Source organism: Pseudophryne corroboree, chromosome 8 (assembly GCF_028390025.1).
Source record: "Pseudophryne corroboree isolate aPseCor3 chromosome 8, aPseCor3.hap2, whole genome shotgun sequence".
Lineage (NCBI taxonomy): Eukaryota > Metazoa > Chordata > Amphibia > Anura > Myobatrachidae > Pseudophryne > Pseudophryne corroboree.
Genome location: NC_086451.1, coordinates 71,778,990 through 71,784,989, shown reverse-complemented (window position 1 = coordinate 71,784,989; position 6,000 = coordinate 71,778,990).

The window sequence follows — 6,000 nt, the reverse complement described above, 5'->3', positions numbered from 1 at the left end:
TTGCTGGACCTTTAAGGGGTTCACTAACCCAGCTTTCACGAGGGTAACTAAACTTCCTGAATCTAGCAAGGCCTCTACCCGGTTACCTTCTAAGAACACATCACACATTTGTTTTTCCAGCTCAGGTGAAGGTACCACAGTACAGGCTAACCTAGCAAAGAAAGACATTCTGCGACATTCAAAGGCAGCATCACATTGCATGGGTTCTTGCGTGACTGGGCAATTGGCAATAACATGACCTGGCATACCACACCTAAAACATTTAACCACACGATTATCAACCCATTTGGGCAGCATAGACCGTTCTAGCCCCATTGGCCTGTTTCCAGGGCCAGTGTTTACAGTCTCTCCAGCCTTGCGTTCTCTTAACCGCCCAGCAACGTTTTCCCACGGAACAGTCTTACCAGTCTTTACTGAAGGGCGCTGTCGAGGATCTATGGGTTGCTGGGTGGTCATCAGTAGTTCCTCTGCTGCCAAATACCTCTCTACCATGTCCACTAATTGGTCAGCAGTACCCGGGTTTCCATGGCTCACCCACTTGCGCAGGACCATGGGCAAAGATCTCAAGTAGCGGTCCATGATGACTCTTTCCACCATCTGGGGACCAGTTAATGTCTCTGGCTGTAGCCATTTTTTTGTTAGCTGAATAAGGTCGTGCATCTGGGAGCGCGGAGGCTTCTCCATGGCGTACAGCCAACGGTGCACCCATTGTGCTCGTACTGACAGCGTGACTCCCAGGCGGGTCAGGATCTCAGTCTTTAGTTTATCATAGTCCCGAGCCTCAGCAGGGCTTAAATCAAAGTAAGCTTTTTGGGGCTCACCTGACAGGAAAGGTGCCAGCAGACTGGCCCACTGTGCTTTCGGCCAGTTCTCACGCTCGGCAGTCCTTTCAAACGTGGTCAGATAGGCCTCCACATCATCAGCCTCTGTCATTTTCTGCAGGAAGTGACTGGCTCGTATAGAACTAGAGCTGGTTGGAGCACTGACGGCCACATCTCCAACCCGAGCTGCAAGTCTCTGCACCACTTCTGCTAAGGCCTCTCTATCCTGACGCTGTTGCCTGTAAAGTTCATCAACAACTGCCTGCTGTTGTCTCTTATTTTCCTCCATTGCCACCTGCTGTAGTCTCCAATTTTCCTCCATTGCCACCTGCTGCTGTCGGTTGGCCTCCTGCTGAGCCGCTGTAGCTTGCAGCAAGGCTTTAAGCAGATCCTCCATGTCAACAGATTTTTCAGGCGGCTTTGCAGCTGCTTTCACCCAGGACATATATCAAACCCTCAGGGGTGAGTCTCAGTAACTTCACACTGGGCTGTATCTGCATAAACCACCGTTTTCTGCAGGCCTCACAAAGCTGCTGCTTTCACTTATGCGCAGAACGGCCTGCTCGCATTCTCCACCAAGTTGTAACACTGTAGGGGTGCAAGGTGCCTTTTCCTGGGGAATATGGCAGCCCGCAGCAGCTGAGGAACAACACAAGTCCAGTTTCTGGTACAACTGACCCCGGCCAGTTTTATTGAAACAGAAAATAAAACAAACCCCAAAATAAAAATACCTTGCCTGTCCGGCACTAACTAAACATAAGATGTTCCTAACTGTCACTAAACAAAACACAGAGTTCTTCAGTACATACTGTATAGCTTACTTGCATCAGAAAGCGTGTCTCTCACACACAGATCCTGCAGCCTTCCCAGGCAGTCTGCCCATACTAATCAGGTTAGAAGCACTATATCACTCTTACTGTCAGGAATCCACATTTTCCATTGCATCTCTGCTGTGGAACTACAGGTCCCAGCAGTTCCAGTTCTGGTCTTCAGTCTCCTGCAGCCCACAGCTCACCGTGCTCCATCTAACCAGTTCAGTTCTGTTCCAGTTCTGGTTTTCAGTCCTCTGCAGCCTGGAATGCTTCAGCCAACTCACAGCTGATCTGGACACCTAATCCAGCTAGTATCTCTGCCTGCAGTTTGTGTCCAATCACTGCTGGGCAGGAGGTATAACTTCCAGTTTGTGGCTCTCTCACATCGCCTTGGACAACACGTCACATCCCGTGAACAGACGGTTCCTGTTTGCAATCCTCTGAGTACAGAGATTTCCTTGTGTGTTAGACCTGTGGAACAACAGGTCCCAGCAGTTCCAGTTCCCAGTGGTTCCCTGTGTTCCAGTCTCCAGATCCCCTGTGTTCCTGGTTATCCTTCTGCATCTGTGGAACTACAAGTTCCAGCAATCACTCCAGCTCTCCTGCTGCATCCAGTGGTTCCCTGTGTTCCAGTCTCCAGATCCCCTGTGTTCCTGGTTATCCTTCTGCATCTGTGGAACTACAAGTTCCAGCAATCACTCCAGCTCTCCTGCTGCATCCAGTGGTTCCCTGTGTTCCAGTCTCCAGATCCCCTGTGTTCCTGGTTATCCTTCTGCATCTGTGGAACTACAAGTTCCAGCAATCACTCCAGCTCTCCTGCTGCATCCAGTGGTTCCCTGTGTTCCAGTCTCCAGATCCCCTGTGTTCCTGGGTCTCCTCCGTGTACCTGGCTATTCTCAAGAGACTTAGTACTCCTGGTTACTTCACTCTGCTCCGTGGAACTTCAAGTCCCAGCAATACCTGCATTCATCAAAAGGCTTCACACCCATCATTACCTGGTGTGCTTCAGCCTTGCAGTAGAGACTGACTCCAGGTGTGTTCCATCTCTCACCTGTGATACAGCTTGCTCGCTGTCAGTGCTTCTCCACCTGCACTGTGGACACAGTCAGACTCCTGCCTCTGCTATCAGGTTTGCCATACTACAAACATCACTGTTAAGTTCCATGATTCAACCTGCACTGGTTCCTATACCAGAATATTACTACAAGTTACCTTCCCATCTGTTTATTATCATTACTGGACATTATTTCTTCAAGTCATTATCCAACCTGTTTCAATAGACTTTCAGCTATCACGCTGTATAACTGACATTTGCATTTATTATCATTTCTGCTGCCGTATTGTTTACCTCCTGTATAATAAATACCATTGTGCACATGCGCAGAGACCCAGTACTGCCTCCTCACTTCATTCTTCCATCCTACCTCCACTGACCCACTAGCGCCCCCTCCGGGGACACAAACCAGACCGAACCTGACAGTTTGTCCAAGGCCAATGGACTCGGATGGTGGTCAGAATGTGGGGTCAGGGGCCTTACAAAATCTGGTCTCCCGTTTGGATGGTCAAGAGGCTGCGCAGCAGCAGATGTTCCAGTTCCTACAGGGAATGTCTATCCGTTTGGATACCTTGCAGCAATCCCTTTCAAGTTCAGTTGTTTCTCCAGTTCCTGTTCAAGTCACTCCTGCTCCCGTCATTTCAACTTTCCCTGCACAATCCGTTCCTGTGGATGGCTGTTGCTCAAGTCAGTCCTATGGCAGTCCCTTTGCAGCAAATTCTCCTGAGAGAGCGACTTCCTCCTTTGAAAGCTTCAAGACTCCCTTGTTGTCTGCTGTGAACTCTGAACCACTAAGCACTCTTTATCATCTATTGGAACAACTTCAAAATCTCCTAACAAAAATCATTCCGATAATGCCAGAAATCCTGAGTGGTGCTTTAAACGCAGTGAAGAGTACTGCTCAAAGTATTAAGACTAGTGCGACCTCCGTGTCAACTTTTTTTCAAACTAAAGTCTCTCCTCTTGTGCAAAGAGAGGGCAGATTCCAGAGCTACCCGCGCTCCAAACTCACGGAAGCTGAACGCCGCCATCGCAGGCAGCTTCACCTCTGCTTTTACTGTGGGAGTCCTAGTCATCTTATTAAGGACTGTTCCTTCCGCGACTCAAAAGTTGGTGACAGGTCCCAGCATCACAGTGTTTTCACCTGCAAACCTTCCAACGTATCCTCTACAGTTTCAAGTTCCTTTACCCCAGACAGAAGTGTCCAAAAAGTATACGATTGGGGTCCTGTGACAAATAGACTCAATCCCAAGTTCAGAAATCAACAGAGACTATCTATGTTGCCCATAACTAAAGTAGCGTCCGTGCCTACAGCCCGAGAAGGGGCATCCGTGTCTACAGCCCGAGAAGGGGCATCCGTGTCTACAGCCCGAGAAGGGGCATCCGTGTCTACAGCCCGAGAAGGGGCATCCGTGTCTACAGCCCGAGAAGGGGCATCCGTGCCTTCAGCCCGAGAAGGGGCGTCTGTCTCTACAGCCCCAGGTGGGGCATCTGATGTTGTGACCCCAGTAGGGGTATCTGATGTTCAGGTTCCAGAAGTGGCATCCGGGCATGCAACTCAAAGAAGTGTGTCTGATCTATTAACCCCAGGAGGGGTCTTTGGAGTTTCATCCTCAAGTGAGGAATCCAGGGCCAAGATCCCAGGAGGAATTCTTAAAGCCACAGATACAGACGTGAACTTTTGTTTGCCAACTTCAGAGAGTGCTACCAGCTCAGTACCACTCCAAAAGGGATCATCAGAACATCCGGATTCTGTCTATACAGAATCAAGTGTCAATGGACCTAGCCCGGTTCCAGCCGTCGGTCCAAAGTCTCCACTGGTTCCAGCCAGCCTGAGTGGCTCCAATGATGGGCTACCTCCTTCGGTTCCAGCCGATTCCAGCATCCTCGGATCAAATCCGGTCCTATCCGTCAGTCCGAGGACTCCACCGGTTCCTGTCGCTTCAAGCTCTTCCGGACCCAATCCGGTCCCATCCGTCTGTCCGGATCAGCCTCCTCTGGTTCCAGCCAGCCCGAGTAGCTCTGTTTCCAATGCTGAGCTACCTCCTTCGGTTCCAGCCGATTCCAGCATCCTCGGATCAAATCCGGTTCTATCCGTCAGTCCGAGGACTCCACCGGTTCCTACCGCTTCAAGCTTATCTGGACCCAATCCGGTCCCATCCGTCTGTCCAGATCAGCCTCCTCTGGTTCCAGCCAGCCCGAGTAGCTCTGTTTCCAATGCTGAGCTACCTCCTTCGGTTCCAGCCGATTCCAGTCTCTTCGGATCAAATCTGGTCCTATCCGTCTGTCCGAAGACTCCTCCGGTTCCAGCCGGTTCAAGCTTTTCTGGACCCAATCTGGTCCCATCCGTCTGTCCAGATCAGCCTCCCTCAGTTCAAGTCAAGTCAAGTAGTCCTGTACAAATCCCGGATCCATCCATTTGTCTAAAGTTGCCATCGGTCCCTACCGATTCCAGTTCCTCTGAACCCGGTGTGGTTCTCTCCGGTGCTTCAAGTAAACAACTCCTGTCGCTATGTCCAGAGTCTACAGTTCTTGCAGATGTTGCAGTTGCCTCAACCCAGATGGAGGCTCTACGCATCTCACCCCAAGATGAAGCTTCTAGCATTCTGTCAACCTCAGCAGAAAATTCCCGTCAGTCAATCCAGGAGATGACGTCCTCTCTCCACCCTCGAGCATTTCAAGTTGATTCTACTCCTGCTTTTGAATGCTTATTCCAGTCCTCAACTCTCAAGTGTCCTACATTGTCTTCCGAGACTTCAACTGACATTCAGCCTTCCAAGTGTCCACCAGATACAAAAGCTCCAGTCTACTTTGATGGTGACTATGCTCAGTTTCCTGCAGTGGCGAGCCAATACCTCGCTTTTACTGAGTCTGAACCTTCAGTGACTATTTCTCCAGCCAATGCAATCAGATACTTCCTCCTGTTCTTCAAAGGTAAAGCATTGGACTGGGCGAATCCTCTCATTGAATCTAAAGATCCGCTACTGAGTGATCTTCCCGCTTTCTGCGAAGCCGTAAAACAGGAGTTTGCTCCAAAGTTTATGCAGTCAAAGTCATCTGGGCATTCCGGCCAATTTGTCAACAGTTTGTCTACTGCTAAATCCTCTCCAACATCTCTGTCTGTGCAAGATCAGGATACATTAGACCAAGCTATTAAAGATTTCCAAGCTGTAAAGTCAAGACAAGGTTCTCAGTTTTTCGACTCAATTCCTTCCAAACATGAACAGGTTCTGTTGAATCAATGTATCAGAGATTTCAAGAATAACAGGCTTTGGAGAGCTCCAGAATCAGTTCAAAGTCTACCATCTGACGT